Source organism: Kryptolebias marmoratus, linkage group LG11 (assembly GCF_001649575.2).
Source record: "Kryptolebias marmoratus isolate JLee-2015 linkage group LG11, ASM164957v2, whole genome shotgun sequence".
Lineage (NCBI taxonomy): Eukaryota > Metazoa > Chordata > Actinopteri > Cyprinodontiformes > Rivulidae > Kryptolebias > Kryptolebias marmoratus.
In genome coordinates, this window is record NC_051440.1 from 897,756 (window position 1) to 904,624 (window position 6,869).

Below are 6,869 nucleotides of genomic sequence, written 5' to 3' on the forward strand. Positions count from 1 at the left end.
GGGGGGGGGGGACTGAGCAATATGGCAAATCTGTCCTATCACATTTATACATAAGTTCCTAAACAATGTTATCAAAACTATGCCCCTTTGTAGAAACAGAAATGGCAGCAAATAGTTTAAGCCAAATAACATTTCTGAATAGATTTTAATCAGTTTGTCCAATTTGGCCAACCTTAGCAACTAGTGTGATTTGATAGAGGAAAATAAAACTGGTTCATTCGGGCAAGAACATAGAAAAGCAATGAATAAAATGTGCCCTCTAGTACAATCTTTCTCACTTTAGTAGACTGTCAACACATTTCGAATCCTTCACAATTTAATGTCATCATATCAACTATCAGTACTTTCAATATTAGCAATAGACTCTAAAAGAGTGACACAAATCTAATAACTGACACTTCCATCTGTCCTAATAGTACACTTAGCTAGATGTGGCAGTGCATAAGCACTGAAGCACCCTTATTTACCTGTTATTATTCCATTTTTGTCACAATTCACAACAGCTCCCACAGCTTTGCAAAAACCCGAACAAAAATACACATCAAAACATGCCTACATGCAGGAGTACTGTGTTCTGACTTTTGGTAAGAGTACATTGTAGCATTAAAGTAAAATTTTACAAAAGATAAAACAAAAAAAACCCTGAAAATGCCCTCATAGATTATGTGGTTTTGGTGAAATGAGGGAGAGAACTTCTTTCTTTGGACCTCTACAGCTCAAACAGACTTCACAGTGGAAACATTCAAAGTTTAAGGAGGTCACAGAGAGTTGGACTTTGCACGTCTGAACCTGCATTTTGAGATCTTTACTAGTTTTACACAACCACTATTTAAGTTTGAGTGTGATGTCACATTAACATTAGCCTTCTTTGCCGTACCATGTCCTGCTACAGAAAGTCAGAACACACAATTCCCAATTGAGCTGCACATTTTGATGTGTTTTTTCTGGTTTTTCCCAAAGCTGCAGGAGGAGTTGTGAATTCAAAACCAAACAGTTTAAGTTTTTAGCATAAATTTTCTTAAACTAAATATTAACTATGAACTTATTTATTACTTTGTGTATGTAACTTAGTCATGTAATGAACTTATTACTGTCTTTGAATAAAAGGCAGCACACCCGCGGCTTGACCTTTCAATCAGGCAAACTTTATGACAGACGAATGTGACATCAGCCCTGCGGCGGGAGGGTGGGGAAATGTAAACCGAGGTGCATTCAGCTCTGGGCGCAGGAGAGGTGCGCCCCAGAATGGCCCTATCTCTTATATTGAAGAGGAGCTATTGCGCATGTACAACTTTTAACAAGAGTCTATGGGCAAAACTTTTTGTGCGGCCGGACAAGATGGCTGGTTGAGCAGCTGTGTTTTTGAGTCTGGAGGAAGACCAAAAAATACACTTACTGCAAAGAGCTGGGCATCAAGTTTGCTGAAATGCTACCCAAAGAAGATTGGGAGGAGAGAAATCATCGATGGCCATTTATCGATCAAGCTAGAAAAGCGGGAACGGTGGCCTATTTTCGTAGCCCCTTTGGTTATGTTGATGGGCACCAAATCGGACTGGAAAGTACGCAGACTAAATAAGATGGAGATGTAAAACTTGTAAAAGGACCTGCATCTGCAACTCTATAGTTCAAATTTCTATAGCTAACTTGTTGAATACCATTTCTTGGTATTCAGTTTAGCCGAGTTTTCTTTTATTTGTTTTATTCAAGAATCTTTTTTGTTGCTTTTAATGTTAAATGAAAAAAAAAATTATTTTGTTCACTTAATGTTCGAGGTTTAAAAGACATTGTTAAAAGAAAAGCATTATTTTTGTTTATAAGGACAGAAGTCAAACTGTTTTTTATTTCAATAGACTCACTCTTCAAGTACAGGTGAAACTTTTTGGGCTAACCAATGGGGTGACAAGATTTTGTTCAGCCATGGTACAAATGGAACTGGTGGTGTTGCAATTGCTTAATTTTTCCGGGGAAATTCTGACACACAAAGGAGACACAAACGGACATTGGTTATTAGTGGTGACCAGATTTGATAATTTTGTCCTCATAATAGTTAATGTTTATGGCTTTAATAATGACACTTTAAACTGAACTCTACTGGATGAACTATCTCAAGTTATACTAGAATTTAAAAGTCGCTACCTCACTGACCTTGTTATTCAAGGAGGGGACTGGAACATGACTTCCAATGAATGGCTGGACAGGTGGCCTCCAAGATTAGACAGACAACAACATAATGTTCTGATAAATACTTTTATGACAGATAACATCCTAACTGATGTGTGGAGAGCTTTGAATCCAGGGCGTAATGAATATTCATGGTTTAAACCTAATGGACAATATAAATCTAGGTTAGACTATTGGTTAATAACTGATTACCTTTTAACATGTGCCACAAAATCTGCAATTTCTAAAGCATCACTGTCTGACCATTGCTATGTAAGCTTAATAATGTAACCTAGTTTAAAGACAAAGAGCCATAAAGGTTATTGGAAATTTAATGCCAGTTTATTAGACAATGAGGAATATTGTACTAGAATTATTAAAATTATTAAGCAAGTTCAAGCTGATTGCTCAATTACAAATAAAATAAATAAATGGGAATTTTTGAAATACAAAATACGATTAGACACTATGTTTTAGCAAAGAATTTAGGAAGAAAGAAAAACAGTATAAGTGTGATCTATTCAGAGAAATTAATCATATTTGCAACTCTTCTGATTCAAATGGTGCAACATTAATTGATTTACAAGCTAAATTAGATGCTTTATATTTGCGAAGGGCACAAGGTGCTTATATCAGGTTGAGGGCAAGATAGATGGAAGCTGGGGAAAAGAATTCTTCATACTTTAGCCGATTAGAAAAAAGTAGACAACAAAGGAATTCCATTACAACGTTACTGATTAATGATGAGGAATGTAATAACAGTAAGATTATAGAAAAAAAGTTTTTAATTTTTTTTCTAATTTATATTCCACCCACTTTTCAATAGATTACTCCAACTGTGTCTTTGAGAAAATCCAAAATAAGATTCCACAAATTGAAGAGTCATTTAAAAATCTGTGTGAGTCAGACTTTAGATCAGAGGAACTAGAGACAGTAGTCTTTAAAATGCACTTAAATAAATCACCAGGTACTGATGGTCTAACAACTCATTTTTATCGATTTTTTTGGAATAGTATTAAAAATCTTCTATTTAGGGCTATAAATGCATGTATAATGGAAAAGCTGTTGACTCCTAGTATGAAAGAAGGTTTAATTTCTCTAATTCCAAAATCTGGTAAAGATAAACGATTAATAAACAATCTTAGACCAATTACTTTGTTAAACACAGATTATAAAATTATCTCTGGAGTTGTTGCTGCAAGATTAAAAGAAGGGATCTCAACAATAATAAGTGAAACACAATCTGTTTTTTTTAAAGATTGAACAATACATAACAATATTCGACTTGTGTTAGACCTGATTGACTATAATGACTTATTTAACGAAGGGGGTTTTATATTATTCTTAGACTTTTACAAAGTTTTTGACTGTGTTGAACACCCTTTTATAATGCAGACTCTGGCCTATTTTGGTTTTGGACAAAAATTTCTTAATGTTGTGGGAATGCTTTACAATAACACTAACAGTTCAGTTTCTCTGAATCACGGTACCAGCCCTAGATTCGAAGTTAAAAGAAGTGTAAGACAGGGTTGTCCTTCTTCTTCACCTTTACTGTTTATATTGGTAGCTGAAATGTTATCAATTTTAATTAAGAGCAGTAATATTGAAGGCATTAAAATATTTTGGGAAAAAAATATAATAATTAGTTAACTGGCCGATGACACAACCCTCATCTTAAAGAACAGCACTCAAATTCCGTTAGTGTTACAAACTATAGTGTTTTTCTAAAGCCTCTGGTTTGCAATTGAATATAGACATTAGTGAAATTTTAACTATTCATGGTTACCCTTTGCAAACACTGTATAATATAAAAGTAAAGAAAGAGGTCAAGTATTAAGGAAGTCATGTTCCAGTCCCCTCCACCCAGGTCAAGAGTTTGAATATGTAAAGATAAAGCTGTGTCTGAGAAGATGAATATCCATAGTAACATTGAAAATGTTAATCAATTTTTTGTAGATGGATTCTGAGGGATATCTCCATCTTTGGAAGAATCCTCCTAACCAAAATGGAAAGCTTATCCAGGCTGATCTACCCAGCGTGTTCTCTGTCTCTGTCGCCTGACATTATTAAGGCTATAAACAAAATCAAATTTAATTCTGTATGGAAGAACAAATGTCATTATATTAGAAAAGAAGATATGGTTAAAAGCTATGAGGAAGGTGGTGTTAATGTAATCGATTTTGGTTCCATGAATGGTGTTCTAAAACTTAATTGGTTGAAATCATTTTATAACTGTCCTCGATCGTTTTGGTTTATGATTCCTAATATTATCTTTCAATCTGTAGGTGGAATTGACCTGCTCTTGAGATGTGACTTTGACTATAATAAGTTACCAATCAAACTGTCAGATTTTTATCAACAGGTCCTTCTCTATTGGAAACTCCTGTACAAACATAATTTCACTCCACATAAGACTCCAGTCTGGAACAACAGGTATATTCTGTTGAATAGAAAATCAATATTTTTGGAGGATTTTTGTTTGAAAGGTATTTGGGCCATATCACATTCTATGAATGACAATGGTGAAATATTATCGTTCAAGGATTTTTGTTTGAAATTCAACCTTGTTTTTGATGTTAAGACTTATAACAAGCTGATAAAAGCAATTCCAACAGCTCTTAAATCCATAGTTAAAGAGGATGTGTGTAACTCCAAAACGTCCCCTGTTCTGAGTCAACTGTATATAGAAGATATTGACTTTAAAGATAGAAAAATGACAAACAAGTTCATTAGGAGAGTTTTAAAGAAAGAATTATATCCTGGTCAGGTTAAACGGCAGTATATTTTTAAAGGTTATGGATGAGATATAATTTCTAAAATTAGAACAAAATATATTTCTTTTCCTCTACCTCCAAAAGTAAAGGAAGTCCATTTTAAAATTATAAATGACATCTGCCCAAGTAATGTTTTTATGAAGACCAGATTTAAATTTGATACTGCTGGTTGCTCTTTCTGTGATGTTGAAGACGAGGATTTAGATCATCTTTTCTTCCAGTGTTGTGTCACACAAGACTTTTGGAGCAGTATGTGGGGTTGGCTTCAGGCCCAAAGGAATTGAACTACCAGATTTGAATCTAGCAATAATCAAATTTGGTATACATCTTCAAAACTCTAAAACAGAATTTTTAATTAATAATTTAATTTTAATAGGGAAATTTTTTGTTCATAAATGCAAGTTAATTATTAAATTTATGTAATTGGAAAAATTTTCTAAAGTGTTTTTGTGAGTCTCTAATTTTAGTTAAAAGTAAATCTGCTCAACAACTTTGTACTTGATTTATTGTAAACCTCAGTTTTTGTGGTATGTTTTTTTTTGTTGTTGTTGTTTTGTTTTATTTTTGTTTATTTTGCTTCAAATTTATACAACTCAACCTGTAAGTTTTTGATACTTTGTTCTGATGTTCTTGCCTTGTTTTATTTGTAAACTGATTATTTTAAATAAAGTTAAAAAAAATAAAAAATTAAAATTTGCGGCTCTGACGTATTGCGGAAATACGTCACCAATCAGACGACGTCAATGAACGAAACAACTTTACTTATGATTAACTATAAAATATTTATCTTACGCAACTAAAAAAAAAAATATATAAATCAAAATATTTTTATCTATTATTTAATGTTTATTTATTTTTTTACATCATATTCAAGGTAATATGAGTGGTGGGGTAGCGCCCTTGCCCCCTCTTTTGGCCAGCCGCCACTGTTGGGTAGTAGTATGTGGGTTTGTAATAAGATAATTTGACTTCCCTTTTATTGTTAAACTTGTTAGTCTTTGACAAGCCTTTATCCTATTCAGGCCTTTAGATCCTTTAGAAATCTAATATAAACCTTTTCCAGACTTTACTATTTACTAGATAAAACAATGAAGTACATACAATAATTAAACATTTAAGACACATTTGAGAGCTTGAACTTGTTACAGAAAACTCATAAGTGAAATGAATGTATGGTTGTTTTGATTTATCTCCTAACTGTTGATGAACTATTATATGATTTATGTCAGCAGAAGAAAGCCTTTGAAGCTGTTTTCAGTTCTTTGGGGAAATCCTATGTGGCCACTTATACCCTAGAGCTGTCTGGTCTGAAAATGGTAAACAGACTGCATTTATAAAGTGTTTTCTAGTCTAGTTGATGAATCAAAGTGCTCTTTATAGTGGTATTCACCCAATGATATGATATAAACAGACCTTTACAGGCTATAAAGTAATTTTTTTTTTACCGACATCACTGTGTCATGGACAGACTACCTATTAAGGTGCAACCTCACCTCTGGTATTCTGTTAGAAAAAAATGTGGTATCAGTAACCACTGTGGTATCAGTAACCACTGATACCACATTTTTTTCTAACAGAATACCAGTACTTATGTTACACATGGGGAATTAAGGTTGTTTTGTTTTTATTTTGCTTGCTTTATAGTTTTGTGTGTGGTGTGTTTATGTTTGCTTTAGTTTTTGCATGCGTTTTTTTGTTCTTTTGGCGTCTTGGGCGCGCTGGGTTAAGGAGTTCTGGGGACGCAGAGCCGGTAATTAGCTGCACGTGCGGAAGCTGATTGAAGCCAGGATATAAGGGAGCCTTTAGGAAAGGGCGGGGAACTAGGTTCCGCAGGTGACGGAGACGGGCATGCTGTGGAGCGAGAGACGCGCTGAGTCCGCACGCCAGGCATGGAGCACCGGGAAGTGAGCAGATGGCCCAATATAAAGGATGAGG

General features: G+C 34.2%; 1 protein-coding gene across 2 annotated transcripts in view; it reads left to right on the forward strand.

Annotated features, from left to right (window-relative positions):
- The window catches only part of bcar1 (BCAR1 scaffold protein, Cas family member), an 89,655-nt gene that overhangs the window by 1,011 nt on the left and 81,775 nt on the right, over positions 1 to 6,869 (forward strand). The gene's annotated exons all lie outside the window — the stretch shown is intronic.